The sequence below is a fragment of the Rattus norvegicus genome, chromosome 5, assembly GCF_021556685.1.
Source record: "Rattus norvegicus strain SHRSP/BbbUtx chromosome 5, alternate assembly SHRSP_T2T, whole genome shotgun sequence".
In the NCBI taxonomy this organism is placed as follows: domain Eukaryota; kingdom Metazoa; phylum Chordata; class Mammalia; order Rodentia; family Muridae; genus Rattus; species Rattus norvegicus.
In genome coordinates, this window is record NC_141538.1 from 64,310,824 (window position 1) to 64,329,192 (window position 18,369).

Here is an 18,369-nt window from a genome sequence, read left to right on the forward strand (position 1 = left end):
CTTTTGAAGGCCTTTTTAGAAATGTTACCACCCACTCACCCACATGGAAACCATAAAGGACTGAAAAGAAATAGATATTTTGGGGTTGGGGATTTAGCTCAGTGGTCGGTCCCCAGCTCTGAAAAAAAAAAAAAAGAAATAGATATTTTATATGCATAATGAACTGGCATGTTTTAGATATGTTCTGTGTGCACAGTTAATGGTCCGTATGCTAGTCCTTTCATCTTATGATCTGTGTTTGTGATGTTTATTTTGTTCTTTTTAAAGGTCTGATTCACCTTTGTTTTATATCTGCTGACCCTCCCTCCCTCCTCCCTCCCTTCCTTCCTTCCCTCCCTTCCTTCCTTCCCTCCCTCCCTTCCTTCCTTCCTTTCTGTTTTCTTGGCATTATGTACTCATTGTTTTTTTCTTCTTTGCCCATATGATATTATGATACTTGCTGCTTTTCTCCGTCTTAGTTGTATCGTGATCTTCAGAATCACCAGGCATGTTATTTACATGAGGCAGATAAGCACAGCCCTTGTATGTCCTCATTACATCTCTGAGAGGTGGTGTGGGTTTCTCCCTTTTTCTTTAAAAAAATTATTTTTTTTTGCTGGCAGTGTTAATAATGTTTTCATGAAATATGATTGATTTATAAGTCTGTTTAACATGCCTTTCCCTTTTTGTCTTAGTGCTTTGCTTCTAAGTTGCAGATGCAGTGACTGAACAATAAACTGTGTGGTGTGACAGGTAAATTTCCCAATTTACCTGCCGCAATAGTGTGCTGTGTAATGCCATTCAATCAGCTCTGAATTTTACTTGCCTGATTAGTTGAGTGAAGCAGATTTTCAATTTAAATGTAACTTCATCTGCTTGATTAAAAATGTAACAGAACATTATCTGCTGCAAATAAATTTCAGTGGAAGAGATGATTTTGCCTGTTTAAAAATAACATCTGTTTATATTGGCTGGAAGTAGGCGATTAATACCTCTCTAATTTCGAGGTTTACCAGTCCAGCTCACCTGTCTCTTTGCATGGATAGTTGAAATTGATGGCTGTCGAGTATAAACATTTACCTGTTGATGTTTAGTTGATGGATTTCTTTTTTAAGGATAATACAGAATCCCATCATTGGGCATTCATTTATTTGCTGCTCATCAAGATGATTGACAGTTTTGCCAACAACATGGAAAAAGGATCTGCTTTCATGATGCATATGAGAAAAATGTTACCCCTCAGTGATGAGTGCCCTACAGAAAAACAGATTCTCGTGAATTCTTTTTCATAGTTGGTATTTATTTGAATTCTGAGTTTAGAGGCCATGAGTATAAATTTAAGGCAAGTGTGTAGTAAATGAGGGTACTGTTCCCCTGCTGGCATTTTTCATCAAATGATTCTTTGTGTTGGCCACACTGACAAAGAAAATGGAAGATAGGGAAAACCAGAATAGTGGTTTTTTTTTCTTTTTTCCTCCCTCCCTCCCTCCCTCCCTCCCTCCCTCCCTCCCTCCCTTCCTTTCTTCCTTCCTTCCTTCCTTTCCCTCCTTCCATCCTTCCTTCCTTCCTTTCCCTCCTTCCATCCTTCCTTCCTTCCTTTCCCTCCTTCCTTCCTTCCTTCCTCCCTCCCTCCCTCCGTCCCTCCCTCCCTTGCTTCCTTCTTCCCTTCCTCCCTTCCTCCCTCCCTCCCTTCCTTCCTTCCTTCCTTCCTCCCTTCCTCCCTCCCTCCCTTCCTCCCTTCCTCCCTCCCTCCCTTCCTCCCTCCCTTTCTTTCTTTCTTTTCTTTCTTTCCTTCCTTCCTTTAACCCATAGTGCTTAGCATAGTGTTAGACTTGTACAAGACCACTCAATAAATATTTATTGAATTTGAATTAAAAATTAGGCCCCAAGTATATTTGATATCCTACAAGTGTAACTCTAGATTTTGTATTTTAAATGCTTATTTGTAAAACTATAACAAAAACATTTGCAGGATTGAATTCTTTTTAAAGCTAACTTTTAGGAATTTACTGAAAGATTTTAAAATATATAATTTTTTCATAAATATTTTCTAGGTAGGCATTGTTCACTGTTTTTCTTCCTTGAATGGAAAGTTGTAGTTAAAAAGCACAGATGCAGAACATTCTGATTCTGGTCCAGAGGGGAACAGTGGGTGAGCTTTAGTACGTTTGATAATGCTGTAAAGCAGTGTATATTACCCAAAAATTGACATAAATTATACCAGTCTGCAGCATAGTCTCAAGGAGGTCTTTACAATTTTATCCTTTCTTTTAAACATTTATTTTTAATTAATATGTAAAAACATAAAATAGGGTGTATTAGTGAGAGTTGTTTCAATGCTGTGTATTTCTTTGTAGAATATTTTGATGTCATTTAATTGAAGAATAATAATATTTTGCTGACACTATTTTTAGTCAAAGCAAATAAGTAAATTTCAGGCTTTTGTTTCAATTGTAATATTTGGGGGTTTGTCCACATATATAAAAAAGTGAAAACTATTTTTCAGGTAGACATTTGAGATTTTTTTTATCAAATTAATTTTAATCACTATTCAAAATTAATTTTTAACTTAATTTTTGCTTCCAAATATACAAGGCTATTTAAATTAATCTTATCAGTGTTGATTTGGACATCTTGGGTGGTTTGTTTCTTTATTTACAAAATACAAATTTTGGAAATTGTTCTTAGATATGAAATCCTAGATTTATCCTAGGGGTTTAGGACAGTTTAAATATAGTTATGTTCTTCTTAGAAGTTCGTGAAGATAACAATTTAATTCACATGTAAATATTTAAGCTACCTTTGAAAATACAAAGGACCTTATAGTTGTTGTTATTATTATTTTTTTAGATAAATATCAGAAATTTAGAATATTTCTTGGCAGACTGAGACAGGAGGATCACAAGTTTGAGGCTAGCCTGGACAACACAGTGTGATCCTGTGTCAAAATAGGAAAAGGAAATTGTGTCATGTGTTTCAGTATTTTTTTTGTTGTCTTTTCTTCATGTTTATGCATGGTTTGCAGAGGGCAGATGGCAAGTTTTTCTTTTTCCTCTGTCCAGATGATCTTAAAATAGAATGAGTAACTCAGAGAACAGAATTTATAGCAAAATAAGATGCTGCAGGTTTCGAATATATCTAACCTCAGAATCCTAAAATATACAAATCTGAAATCTTATATAACATGTTAGCACTGTGGAAAATTCTAGACTTCACAGTTTACATAGATATACATCACAGATTTCAGTAAAACTGTTTTCAAGGTATGTGTATAAAATACATGAGTGTATTAAATACAAGTGATTTTTTTAGATTGATGCTATATATATAAAATATGTGATATATAATATATTAAATAATACAATATATTACATATATTTATTATATATATGAACATATTCTAAAATCTGAAAAATTGAAATCAGAGAGTTTTTCTCAAGTTTTAAGCCTTCAATGTGTATTATATGAAATTTGTATTATTGTTTAGTTTGACTTTAAGACCTTCATAGACTTCTTTTACTAGTTCTATGATTGGCTGTAATTTTGAAACATTGTCACATAACTTCAAGCCTATGTGAAGAACTTGCAGAATGGTGTTGATCATAATAGCCAAGACTTAGAAACAACCCAGAGGCCATTAATTAATGAAAAGGTAAACAAAATATATAGATTGCTGAGGTAAAATATTCAGCCATATAAAAGTGAAATATGGATGAATCTGATAAGTGAACCTTGTTAACATTCCAAGTGAAAGATATCAGACTCACAGGACTATATTCTATGATTTCATTTTTGTGAAATGTCTCAAATAGGGAAATTCATGAAGACAGAGTAGATTTTTGCTTACTGGGGATTAGCAGGAAAGAGAATCTCATATATGTGTGATGCTTTATGATGAGTGGTCATGACTAAAGACTTATGACTGTAAAGCCTGTTGAATTGTGCCTTTCACATCATGGCTGGTAACTGATGTTAATTGAAAAAGGAGTAAATGGAGAAATTCGAAGCTGCCAAGTGATTGGGAAATCATTGCCAGAAGAGTGTCACTCACCGTGCCGTCTTCTTTTGTTTAATTGAGGCGTCCTGTGCTGGGAGGACTGACAAGGATCACAGGGAAGCAGGCCTGGAGGTAGTGGTGAGAGTGCAGTCTTGAGCAGCAGCTTCAGTTTATCTATACTGACCTACCTACTATTAACAGTTTCGCAGGTTTTACACATCTTATCGTTTAAAGAATACAGTTTTCTTTAAATGTGTACATAAGACAGTCTTGAGGAAATCAGACTGCCCTGAAATCGTGCTGTCCTTGCTTTGAGATTTCAGCACTCATTTCTAGTAAGGAAGTTACAGATTCTAAGGTAGATTGTAAGTAAGTTGTTAAATTAGAGAAACTTACCTGCGTGAGTATGTAGAAAAATGAGTGTATTCATAAAATCAAGGTAAATTTTTGAAAAATGCAAATATATTCTTTGTGTTCAGTTAACAATTATATTGACTAAAAATTTGGCAGATACTGTGTTAACAAGCAGCATTAGTTTTATAAAATGTTCACATGACTAAAGGTGGGCAGTTTCAGAATATAGTCAATAAAAACTACAGTACATACCCTTTGAGATTGTGATAGCATTCATTTTGTGAGTCAGAGGAAAATGTCGTCTAGTTGCATATAAAATATCCCTTTAGCTTTGAGAATCAATCCAGTGTCAAGTATTGGCTGTTTGAGAGGTCAGTCAGAATGGATTGTACATTATATTATTTGAAGTGTGTGATGTGTTTGAAACCTGCTACAAAAGTCATTTATTTCCAGTTATACTTTAGAACTACTGTGTGAATATATTCCAGGGTTGGCTCCAGTTATTCCATTTTAAAGTTGCATCTATTTAATAACTTCACACACATGTTTCTAAGTGTGGGTATTTGAGTACCAGAGTACACATGTGAAAGTCAGAGGCCAACTCGTAGAGGTCCAGCTTGTATGGCCCCTCCCATGGATCTGACTTGGATATTCAGGTGTGGTGCAAACTACTAAAGCCGCTGAGCTTTTCTCTTAGCCACCTGTAGCTGTAGATCTTGAATGCAATGTACATTCTTAGCAATTTGTTTTTTGCCACTATTTCATTAATTTGAGCCATAGAAACATGTCCAAATTTTAAAGTATCTTAAAAGTGCCTGTAACAGTAGTAATTTTATGAGGTCCAAATTAAAAGTAATTTGTGTCAGCTTACCAGGTAAGAATGATAGTACTGATAGCAGACATTGCACTTGTCCTGAAAATCAGTGAGTGGGATACTCAGGATTTGAACCCAAGAGCTCTTGCTTCAGTCTCCAGACATTTAGAAGATGTTGTATATTTTGCCTTCGTATCTATTCAAGATCCCCAAGTTTCTGGCAGTTTTGCAATCTGTAGCCCCATTTTGTCTCTTGCTGTTTTGCTCTTTTTCTTTGCCTGCTAAAAGTATTGGGCTTTACTTCTTTCATATTTTAAAAAAGAGTTACACTCTTCCTTTAAGTCAGAATTTCGGGTTACTTGGGCTCGAGGGTTTTATTTTTGTTTTTTTTCCCCACCTCTTGTATATGGCATTTAAAGTCTTGAAATTATAGACAGGAGAGATGGAAAAGGTTAATCCACTTCTAAGACACATCATTTTCAGAGTAAATTCCAAGGTCGAACAGGATATATTTTACTTAATATCTATTAGAGATGGATTTTCATAAACTTTTATCCAAAGTAATAGATAGATTTCTGCTTTCAGTGTAAAGGATGTTATGAAAATGTAAAGTTCATTAATGTGCTGTATGCTTTATCCCTTTGAATGTAATTTAGAGATTATTTATATTCTATAATAGGATTTATGACATTATACTGTTTAATCTTTAGGGTGTTACAAACACATCAAGGACAGTTGGCAGTAACTCAGGTTTGCCTGCATTTTAACAATGTATTAATATTATTAAAGATCATGTACTTTACTTAAAAGGAAACAAAGTTATATTGCTAGAATATTTGCAGATTTGAAGATAATTTTTCTATGAGATACAAAATAAATGTTTAAGAACTAACGAGATGAATTAAGGGTGAAATGATTTATTTTTTGTGTTGTGTTTTAATACATAAGGGATGCAACTGACACACATGCGCGCGCACACACACGTTAAAGTGTATATATGTATAATGTGTGTGTGTATATATATATGCACATTCATCTGAATTTACGTGTTCCTCTTTCCCACTTAGCACTTTAGAGAAGTTCTGACTTACTAAGGTAAGTGTGTTTAGGTGTGTTTCTGTCAGAAATTGCTTGACATTATAAAAAAGAGGTGCTAAGACAGTGGAGCATGGCGGGCCTTCCTCAGTGGTTTTTCTTCGTGCAAACAAGTATACTGTTAAACAACACCATAAAATATATTTGGAGGTTGGGGATTTAGCTCAGTGGTAGGGCGCTTGCCTAGCAAGCTCTGAAAAAAAGAAAAAAATATATATATATATTTGGGTCTTTAAATAATTTCCAGATTTTCTTCAGCCTGTGTTTAATTCATTACTTTCACTTCTTTTCTTATTGGTTTGTATAGTTTCAACTACGAATTTTAAAGGACAAGAACACATCTTTTCAGTTGTTGTCACCTTGCACTATTTTTTGCTTAGAAGCTGCTTTGTGTCTAGGTTTCCATTTAAGGAGAAGGGCAAATTTAACAAAGAAATTCAAGACAGCTTGGCTTTTAAAGATCTATGGGTATCAAATTTTTTAATTTCCTCTTTTAAAATTGGAATTAGGAACAAAACGTTGCAAGTATAGTTAGCAGGATGGTTCAGTGGCAAAGGGCACTTGCTTCCTAGTCTTATGACCTAAGCTCAATCCCTGAGACAGAAAGAATTGACTCCCTGAGTTGCCCTCTGACTTCCAGGTATGTACTGTAGCACACCCCTCCCCTATAAGTAAATACCTAAGTGAAAGAATGAATTGTGGATAGCGCTTTCGGAAGTCTGTTGTGTCAGGTGTCCTGTTTAAGGATGTATCATCTGTGACTTCTCTGTGTATTTATAATGCATATCCCATTCAAGCCTTGGTGTTCTTTCCACATCCAAAGGAAAAAAGTTCAATGATGTCAAAAGGAAGACTCTGAGTTTCCATTGTTTTTCCCCCATCCCAAGTTTCAAGTTTTCTTCTGGCTTCATATAACTTAGTTCTGAAGAAGTAATTCTTTTGTAGCAGTGAATGAATTCTCTTAGCTTTTTCTTCATTTTCTCTGCATATAGGAATTCTAAGTACTTAAAAGGCCACAGCACATCCTAGTGATAAGAAATTTTGTTATTCCACTGTGTTTACTATAGATAATTCAACTAAAACTTAAGATTCTAAACTTTGAGGTTTTAGCATTTTAGTTTTTCTTTCTTTCCTACTCTGTTACCTAAGGCTTTGCTCCTCTCTCCTTTTTCCTTCGGATTGGTTAATTTAAGGGATGCTCAGTTCCTTAATCACTGTCTTTGACCGTACTGCTCAGTTTCCTTTCAGCTGTGGGGTCTGTCTGTCCACTGAGTATCTCAGATGATACTACATTTTCTTAGTGTCACACATTTCCTTTTGGTTCTTCATGTTTGTTTGTTTGTTTAATGAAAATTTCCAGCTGGGTGTGTTGTGGTGGCATGTATCTTCCATCCCAACACTTGGAAGACAGGAGGTCAAACAATTGTACTCAGCGTCTGCTAGCCAAGATCTGCCTAAAAGGAAAGAAAGAAAACTTCATCTTGTGTTCACATTGAGCAGGAAATGTTGTTGGAACATTTTCCTGGTAATGATGTCAAGGTCATTGGCCAGTAAATCTGATACATTGTTTTGTCATACATTGTCTTTCCTCATGATTTAGTTTCATTTTTTGTTTTATTCTTCAAGCATCCAACTTTTTTCTGAAGAATTTATATAAGATTGTGAGACTTTGTCTCAGTTCTATGGTGAACGCTGAGATGCTTTGCTCTTAGCAGGTAATCTATGGTTGGGTTTAGGTAATAATTTGTAACCAGTCTGCTGTGGATTAGACTTTAATGCCACTTTCCTTTATACAGTCCTTATTTTTACTCAGGTCTGTTGTTTGTGTATGCCGTGATTAGTCTATCTGACAAGTAACTGTACACTATTTGGATTTTTAGAAGCATCTGGTTTGCTCCTTTAACATCAACTCTGAATTCATGCACAGCTTAAAGTAAGCCCAGGAATATATGAACAGTTTTATAGGCCTGCTTTCCCAAGCTCCCTTTTTAGTATCCTTGGTACATTTTGGTTGCCTAGACTTCTCCAATTTGATCTTCCAGCCACTGTGCTAGAGCTCTTGATGCTAAGTAACAGAAAGACAAAGAACAAGATTTAACAGTTTAAAGTATCTCAATGGATTACAGTTTCCTCACTTCAGTCTTACACATGTGTGGGCCCCACTGCCACTGGCTACTTTATCCACCATCATCAAAAACAATACTATTGGGGTTGGGGATTTATCTCAGTGGTAGGCAAGCGCAAAGCCCTGGGTTCGGTCCCCAGCTCCAAAAAAGAAAAAAAATACTATTTAAAGACAAACGAGAAATTCTTCCACTCTGAGCATTAGGAGATGATTTCCTGGTCAGCAAGCTAGAACCAGATGCTTACTTCTGGAGTTCTCTCTGTTTTCACTCAGTTTGCACTTCCAGATTTGGCTGTATTAAAGTCTAGGCCAGGGGACAGCAGAGAAGAAACTGTTAAACTTGCTGCCATTTGATGGTAGTTCAGATCTGCCTTAATAAGCTGCTTCATGTATCCTATCTAAGAAAGACAGAAAGGAGAATGTGCTTATTTCAGCTTACTTCAAGTTGAAACTCTGAAATCTTTTCTTTAGTGAAAAGAAACTTTTGTCTTATATTTAAGTCTTTCTGATTTGTCCTAAGATTCTAGTCTAATTATGCTTTTGTTTTCCATAGTCTATATATCTTAATAATTATTTCTAGCAAAGCTTTTGTTTGTTGCAAATATTAGAAGCACAATAGGTTTCCTGCATGCTTGTCTTGTCTTCTCTCTTGATCTTGCTCTCTCTGTCTCTTTTTTTAAATTGGTTTTAAACTGTACAGTTTAACAAGTATATCATGATGCCTCAAATCTGTGATAGCAGTATTTGGGAGGCTGAGGCAGAAGGAGCACCATGAGTTCAAGGTCTGTGTGGGCAGTAGAGTGAGACCCTGTCTCAAAATAAAGAGGGGAAGACATGGAAATCAGTCAAAACCAACTCTCTCACTCTCTCTCTTCTCTTCTCTTCCCTATCACAGCTTTTGTATTCCTTCAGGACCTTTACTACCCCTCCCTGCCACCTCTGAGCTACTCCCAGATGGGTAGGTAGGATTATGTAGGGTGCTAGTCTAAGTAGAGTTTGAATTCTGAGGGAACACTCCTGCTCCTTCCCAAAGGCTGCCTGTATCAGCTGTCCTCCTGGCTAATTATAATTCCAAAGGGCGTTAATAATCATTTAAATTAATCCGATTATACCTGCATTTGCCAAAGGTGAGGCTCAGGATGTTTAACCTCCTGCTAATAAAGTCAAACATGATTCAAAACTAGTTAGGAACTTTGCAATTTAATTTTTGATATAAAGAGAAATAACCCCTCCACCTTCTCTCTGTCTTTGTCTATGTCCTTTTCTGTCCTCTCTCTCTCTCTCTCTCTCTCTCTCTCTCTCTCTCTCTCTCTCTCTCTCTCAAACATACACGTGAGTGCGCGCGCGCGCGCGCACACACACACACACACACACACACACACACTCTTCTTGCCGCCATCCAGTTTCTAATAATGCAAAAAAGGCTTTGCCATTTAATACAGCTTTCATTAAGAGACCAAAACTAAATAGCTTCATTTTTTTTTTTAAAGAAAAATATTTGGGTTGATTATGAATCTTTTGAGACAGAACCGTGGAAGACCACCTAACACCAGATAATCCTTTAGTTAAATGCACAATTTTATAAAGAGCTAAAAATTCCCATTCTAATAACCAGTGTTATGATAATTTGACAATAGTAGTCTCCCAAGGGGCATTATGCAGATGACAAGACAATTACAATTTCGCAATTCCAGATAAAGAAGATTGGAAATTAAATGACCAGTCTTAAAAGGAAGAAGAATCACTACAGGTTATCTAGACCACCTCATGTAAGTATTCTGTCCCGAGCACAATGGAGCTTGTCCCTAGGTTTCTGGGTAGATGTCTTAGTAACAGCAAGCCTTAAGAAGGCAGCCTGACACATGGTCAGATAACTTGTCATTTGTAGTAGATTCTGTCTGAAATCAGTTAACCGAACCCAGGGCCTTGCGCCTGCCTACCACTGAGCTAAATCCCCAACCCCAATAGTATTGTTTTTGATGATGGTGGATAAAATAGCCAGTGGCAGTGGGGCCCACACATGTGTAAGACTGAAGTGAGGAAACTGTCCTCCATTGAGATACTTTAAACTGTTAAATCTTGTTCTTTGTTTTCTTTCATTTTACCCCTTGAGTCACAGAGTTATTCAGGCACAGCACATTTCCTTCTTCTCTTTCCTGACTCCACTGTAGCTCCTCTTTAGAGCAGGTGTATATATACTGTAGCAGGTTTTTGGATTTATACTGGAGAATAAAGTTTTCATAAACTGGATTAGAGAGCAGCAGTCTTTGGACATGCTGAGGTCAGAATTCTGCAGCAGGAGGGAAAAAAACACATTCAGATGAAACATTTCTTTCTATGTAATAGGGTGCTTCTTGAAAAAATGTTTTTAGTACTAGTATGTGCCAGCTTTGGAAAAGTCTAGATTCAATGTCTACGTCAAGAAAATTGTTTTGAGAAAAAGACATCTTCTGGAATCTCCAGGGCACTCCTTCAACAAAGATATCTTTGGGTCAATAGATGTCACCCCACACCTGGCCGGGGCGACTCACTCCTTTCCTGATTACCACCTATAGATTTTTTTTTCCCCCTTTAAGAAAAAAAACTTTACACAAAATGTAAACTTCATACATTTGGGATTATTCTTTGGTCTGGATCTTTTCTTTGAATAAAATGAGCTTTGGGATGCTTATTTAGATGTTCAATAGAACAGTGTGGAGAACAGTAATTGTGTTTGGGCTAAAGAATTAATCCAGTTAGTCATGGGAAGCATTACTTAGCTTTTTCTTAGTAGCTGAATTGTGGTGCAACTTAAGGGCTATTTTAGGATTTTAGACTCAAATGGAAACTTTTAGAAGTGAAAGTTTATTTTTGTTGATGAACATATGCTTTTGTATAATGATCCATTGACTTGACGTCAATGAATGTGAAATTGTTTGTTTCAGTTCACTGTTGTATTATCTTTGTATTAGCCCAGTTTTTAAAAAGATCATTGTCTGAGAAAATGCAGTAATATGTGTTATAATTGGAATGTCTCACAGAAGGAATGTAACTACTGTGTTTTTGATAGTTGCAGTGAAATTACTCTTATCAACAGTAATTATGCTCTTCAAATAGAAAATCTTACTTGTAACAGGCTGGAAAAGGGTATTTTAGAAAGTTCTATTTTTATTTTAGAAGAATAATTGTCTTGTGTTTAATGGAAAGTGTCAGTTTAAATTGTTAAAATGTTAGACAAAAGAGAATTTCTCTGGTGACATTAGTTGCACATGTGGACCCGCACTATGTTCTGTCGATTACAGCCTGAAGAAAATAACTTTTTTTTTTTTTTTTTTTCGGAGCTGGGGACCGAACCCAGGGCCTTGCGCTTCCTAGGTAAGCGCTCTACCACTGAGCTAAATCCCCAGCCCTAGAAAATAACTTTTTAAAGAACTCTTTGCTTGCTTATCATAACTTGTTTAAGCTTTTGGATTTTCCATTGTTTTATATACAAATAAATATGAAAGATCAATGAGCTAATTGGCATTGACTGTTCCCTCTTTGCCTCGTACTTGGTGAGTTCCATCATGAGGATACATAACAGCAGCAGCAGAGCAGTCTGGTCCTCATCCACTGTCTGTCCTTCCATGTGGGCAGGTCATAGACATGAACTCAGGCTCTCTGCTTTGGATTTGCTGCTGCTTTCTTTCACTTGCAGTGTTTTTCAGAGTGGCGGCACAGTGACTGTCAGAACTTAGTGCTCTTAGAGCTGCGTTATAGGTAATTTGTATGCATATATCGCCTTTTTTGTCACTCAGTTGATGGACATTTAAGGTAGTTCCAGTTTTTGGCTATTAGGAATAATGTTTGTTTTGAACATTTTTTTATGCACATTTTTAGTTCTGTTGGGCATGTTCTTGGGATCAGAACTACTGACTCTTATTTTCTCTCTTAGATTTTAGAATTTATTATTAATTTATCTAATTAATTATTTATTAAATGTTTCTTTCCTACCTTCCAATCTCACCAGAGATCTCCAAATCAGGTCTTAATCACTTCCTTGATCACACCATTGTTTCATCTGAAGAAACCGTACCTCTCTAGGCATGTTTCAAAAGCATTTCCTACGTAAGAACTTTGCTATCTGCTCCACAAAAGAATCATTTTTATATTGTTTTTTAGAATAACACATGATGCCATCATATATTTTACGATATCATGTAATTTTATACATATTAGTTTTTCCAGGTTTTGAATTCTTGAATACAGGAATTATTCGAATATCTCTCTGATGGATGAGGAAATTCCTGACATGTAGCTCCTAGTGTTTCAGTCATCTTCTTCAGTTTCCTCCAAATATAAATAAGTCATCATGAGCACTGCTAACTTCCCTGCTTACAGACTGGCATTCAAGAGATTAGCGTTTCTTCCTAGGCACTCAACGAATGAATTACCTCCTGGATTGTTCTTGCTTTCTAGAGTTCTGTTTACTGTTGTTTTCTTTGTGCAGAATGTTTCTTTTTCATTCTGTCTCAACCTTTTGACAACCTGCCTGTACTTCAAGCTATTTGTTGATTAGAACACTAAACATATTTCTAAGTGATATTGGAGAAATTGTATCTATACCCCCTAGACTTTTGAATATATTTATTTTGCTTTCTGGGGGTTCAGTTAAGCAATCCAGAGTCTCGTTTTTCTGAGTGTGTGTGTGTGTGTGTGTGTGTGTGTGTGTGTGTGTGTGTGTGTGTAGGCCAGAGATGGATGTTGGGTATCTTCCTTTATCATCCACCTTGTTTTATGGTTTTGTTTGTGTTTGTTTTTGAAACAGGGTCTCTGACTAGTTATCTAGATTAGCTGACCAGCACGCTCTATGTATCTGCCACCTCTCCATTATACCAAGCTTTTATATAGTTGTGGATCTCTGATCTCATGTTCTTGTGATTTTACACACACTTTCAACTGAGCCATCTCCTCTGGCCCCCATACTTATTTTTAAAGTTTATAAATACAAATTATGGCTACAAATTACCCTCTAACACATGCATCTCTATCTCATACTGTTTTTTTGTTGACTTTTCTACTGATGTCTAAATGGTTTTTTGTTTTAAATAAAAATTGTTTGTTTTTATTGATGGGTGTATGCTCTGGTTTTCTAGTAAAAGTAGCACAGAGCAACCCTCATTCTTTGGATATATTGGTTCCCGGAAGGTGATAATAGATTCATGTAAGCACTCGCCACCTTTCAGTGGCAGATGTTTTCTGGCCCTGCCATATTGGATTTCTATGCTTCTGGAGGGCATACATTTATTTATGGCAGTTCAAGTATAAATCTTAGAGCAGGCATGGTGGATCACACTTAATTAGTCCCAGCACTGAGGAAGCACAGGTAGGGGATTGACATTTGAGACCAACCTGGCTTTTATACAGATCTGCATATATTAAGGTCAGGCTCTGAAAAGTGGGGTAGCAGTCACTCTGTTCATGTTTATCACTTACACCAGTGTGTTTGAGTATACTGAGGGTTATTCTGGTTGAGGAGATGCTCTTACTAGAAGACTGAATGGTAGAATCTAGATTGTAAAACCTTATCCCACTGTGGGTCAGAAAATAGTTCAGAGAGCCTATTCAGTACATGGGTAGGAAATTTGGAGTTAAGTAGAGACTTGAGCAAGAAGCAAAGATCCTCTAGGTTAAGAAGCTAACAGAACGAAGCAGGATTCAGTGTAGAGGTGAATTTGAACAGTCTTGAGAAGGGCATCTGAATCCTAGTGCAGGGTAGAAGAAGACAGTAGAACTTGGCTAGTGCAGACAGCATGCTTTCATGTCTAACTGATATCTTCATTATTATCATGGAGCATTTCTTCTTAAAGAAAAGGTTTATTTTGGGTGTTGTCCTGGTTAACTTATGAAAAGCTTTGTGTGAAAATATGCTGGAATTGGTTTTAAGAATGTAAATCCCATAAATACATGGCTTGGGTATCAAATTGAATCTCTAATAAATGCTCACAAGGAATTTAGGAGAAAAAAATTCCATTTTTAAGAGAATAGCTAATATTTATTACAAGGAATTATTTTTTAGACAAATTCTCTATCCAGATAACATCTATGTATTATATCAGTGCTAGCTCAGATTTCTAGCAGGACGGAAGCAGTTCTTGCGTTCTTTTACCTGCTGTGAAGAGATACCTAAAAGGAAGGTTGACTTAAAAATTCTGGCAACCGGGGCTGGGGATTTAGTTCAGTGGTAGAGCGCTTACCTAGGAAGCGCAAGGCCCTGGGTTCGGTCCCCAGCTCCGAAAAAAAAGAAACAAAAAAAAAAAAAAATTCTCGCAACCGTTTATTATATTGTGAATGATTGTGAGCATTTGAGGGAAGATAAAGCAAAATAGGTTTTGTTTGTTACCTATTCTTTCCTATCTCCATCAGAAATATGAAAAGTACCACCAGAAAATAATATTTGTGACATGATCACATAAGCCCATGTCTTATGTCTTTAAATTAGCATTCAGTGAAGGGAAAAATAATTATTTTGGTATAAATAGGTTTTTTGCATGGGGAGGAAACAAGTTTGAATCCTGAAAAATCTCATATCAAAAGTATTTTACTATGTGGAGAGAATGAATGGCATTTCAAGCAAGAAAAACTGAATAGTGTAAGTAAATGGGTTTGAGGAAGTATTAATGCAATTACATAATGTGTTTCTGTGCACATTTTATTGCAGTTCAAAATCTGAGAGGTAATTTATAGCAGACTGGTACTATAGGGTTGAAAGTAAATATTACCCAAGTAATTTTGAAGTAAGTCTCTTAGGACTTGAAAATATAATTTAAAAATATTGGCCAAGAAAGAAGTAAAAGAAGTTCATGTTTTAGAATAACTTTTAAATGTTACTCTACTACTGACAGCTAAAGGGACATTGGAAGAAGATCGACTCTCGTAGAAGAGTTGAGTTGTGAAGGAATTGTGAAGGTACCTCAAGAGAAAGAGTAGAATGTTGTATCAGAAACTATGATACAAATATATGTAGTATTTTTGGTTCTGGAAGAAATCTCAAAAATTATATCATCTTTCAACATTTTTTGGCACACCCAAAAATCTCTGCCTTTTGTTATCTGGTTCACACTGTCCAGTACAGAAATAGGTTGTATATTTCAAGTAAGTCTTTTGCAAATTGTTGTTCAAATGAACAAATATCGTTTAACATTTGAAATTAAAGAATCAGGCAAAATTTGAGGTGTAGTGGTTTTGAGACTTAAACTGTCTAAAATATATGTTCATTTAATTTTTCCTATTTTGCTTTTATATCTAGCTTTTTGTTATTTTTTTGGCATTAGAAAAGTTAAATATGGTGGACAGCTTTAGTAGGGTGCTATTTAGAACTGAGAATTTAAAGATAACTTTCTCCTCTAGCAGGTTTTATAGTTAATCTCCCTTATTTAATATAAATATTGATTAGAAGCTTTCTGTTTCATATTATGGTTGTTTTAACATTTCTTGAGGGCATTAAAAGAAGAATTTTTAATAGATATCTATGATAGTCTCAAAACCAAAATTTAAATTATCTAAAACTATTTTAGGTCATTACTGGATAATTATTAAAAGAATTAATTATTAATATTTTATTGTTACAAATTGGTGGTATAGTAAGTATTCATATTAGATATTACCAAAGAGAGCCAATTTGAATATGTCAGACTACTTGGTTGTGTTTTAGGAGGGAGTGGCTACCACGTTGGTATTTTATTCTTATTTAGAAGGAGGAAAAAGCAATGCAGAACAATCAGAGCCAGGCTGAAGCAACTTGTTAAACACTTTAGCATTAGACTGTCTCCCCCACTGCTGATGGGATACTTTGAAGGCAGCTGCTACAGATAAACTCTGGAGCCCCAGATGGTGGTTGCCTAATCCTCATGAGAATTCATGTCCTGGAGCAGCTCTTATCTCTCCAGGCCTGACATTGTCTGGGAGCTTTCACTAAGGAGAGAATAATATAAACATGCTATGCATGAGTTTCACTTCTTGAATATGTCAGAGACACAGGAAGTTACAGCAAAGTATAACAAGAACAGAGTTCACGTTATTGAAAGTATTATTTAAAGCACTCGATAGCGCTTGTGTTGAGTGGTATATGGATGGCAGGAAGTGCACAATGAAATCTTTTTTAAAATGCCACAGCCTCCAATAGCCTGAATTCAGAAATGTAAATTTGTAGATAAAGGTACTATTCTCAGAAGGATTCACTGTTAATATAATTTACTTTAAACTAATCATTTTAAGCAAGACATCCCGTTAATGAATATCGTGGCTTTTATTTCTTACTTAGTAACCCTTTTTGTTTGGAAAACCAACACACCTATTTCCGTATTTAAGAAGTTCATATTTAATGTTTTGTTCAGAAAATCCTAAGAATATGATTTGTAGGATCAGGGTCAGTGAGAGCCAAGTATGATTGTCTTTCTGACATAGTAGCCACATGGGATTCTAAAGTGGGATTGCAGAGGCTGTCTGCTTCAGGCAGTATCACACTTAGCCTATGAGCAAGGGACATTGACACCATCATCAGGAATACATAGTATCACCATTTGGTGAGGTGACTCTATATAGATAATAAGGAAGGGGGTTATTCACAAAATTTCTCACCAAATGGAAAACTACAGTTGTTTTCCATAATAAAGCCCAAGGCTATATCTTAAGTCTTTGGTCTCTTCCCTCTAAATACCGTCTTCTCCAGCCATATAGGACTTCCCACCAACTGTAGAGTCGGGGCCCGTGTTTTCATCCTGTGTCTCAGTGTATCATGTTTGCTCTTTCTGAAAGAGGCAGCTTTAGACTCCATAGACCCTGCGTAAGTATCAATTCTGTGAATCCTTAGTTGGTGTCATTTTGTTTTGTTTGTTTCTAAATTTATATTTATTTATCATTTATCTTGCTTGTGTGTGCATGTGCGTATATGTGGGAATACTTAACCACAACCCTCACGTGGAAGTCAGAGGACGCCCTATAAGAGTAGGTTCTGTCATTCTACCATGTAGGACCCTGAGGTCTAAATCAGTCTTTAACCTCCTGAGCCATCCTTGAGACCCTCTTGCTTTTCCCTGTTTCCAGAACTTTATAGCTACAATAATTTTTGCAAATTATAGATTTGCCAGGCATCATGGTACACGTGTTCTCTCAGCATTTAGGAGGTGAGAGGGTATAAGTTCAAAGCCAGCCTTTGCTACATTGTTCATTCAAGATCAGGTTAAACCGTATAACCAGACCCTTTCTCTAGAATAAAAGAACTGTAAGCCGTGTGTGGTTGTGTATAACAGTAGTCTCTGCACTCTAGAGGCAGAAGCAGAAGATTGCAGATCTGTGACCAGACCATATTTCCAAAGCAAGGGAACCCAAGCTTGGGATAGATGGGATAAATGATGGGGGAAGGAAGCAGTTCTGAGACCTATGCTCCATATGTAGGTTTTTATGTGCTAATTGATGGTGCTTATTGTGTTTTTTATCATGTATCCAGTGCTGTTGTTTTCTGTGTGGTTGTGCAGCCTGACATCAGGTGCTTACCATCTCTGTCCACTGCTGCTACCCACTGACCTTGTCTGCTGCTTCCTTTTTCTGTCTTGTTTGCTTCACTCTGTCATCCACATGGTTTGGACGGAGGGTAGCTGGGGTCTGTTTCTTGTATATAGCATATTCAAAGGCCAATGGAACATACTCCACAATCTCTCGGCACATTGTTTTCCATTTTTAAAAACCAGAACAAAAAGACAGTGCTGGCTTGGCTATGATCCCTTTCTTCTTGGTGATCTTCACTTCAGCTCTTTATAACTCACTCTGTTCACTGTCTCTGTAAAATTTTATGTTTCTTATTCTTGCTTCCCAGTCTTTTTCTCCATTTTCCCATTTCCTCTAACTGCCCCACCCCCACACTCATGTGCCACCTTGTGCTGAGATGGAGTGTGGTGCTTTACGTGCGCTGTCATTGCTCCCCTTTTCTCTGAGTTTCATGATACACCCCATTTCTGCCTTCATTACCCTTAACTTGTCTCCCTTTCC

At 36.4% G+C, this 18,369-nt stretch overlaps 1 protein-coding gene across 17 annotated transcripts in view; it reads left to right on the plus strand.

The window, feature by feature from the left end:
* Positions 1–18,369, plus strand: part of Zcchc7 (zinc finger CCHC-type containing 7) — a 179,682-nt gene that overhangs the window by 42,256 nt on the left and 119,057 nt on the right.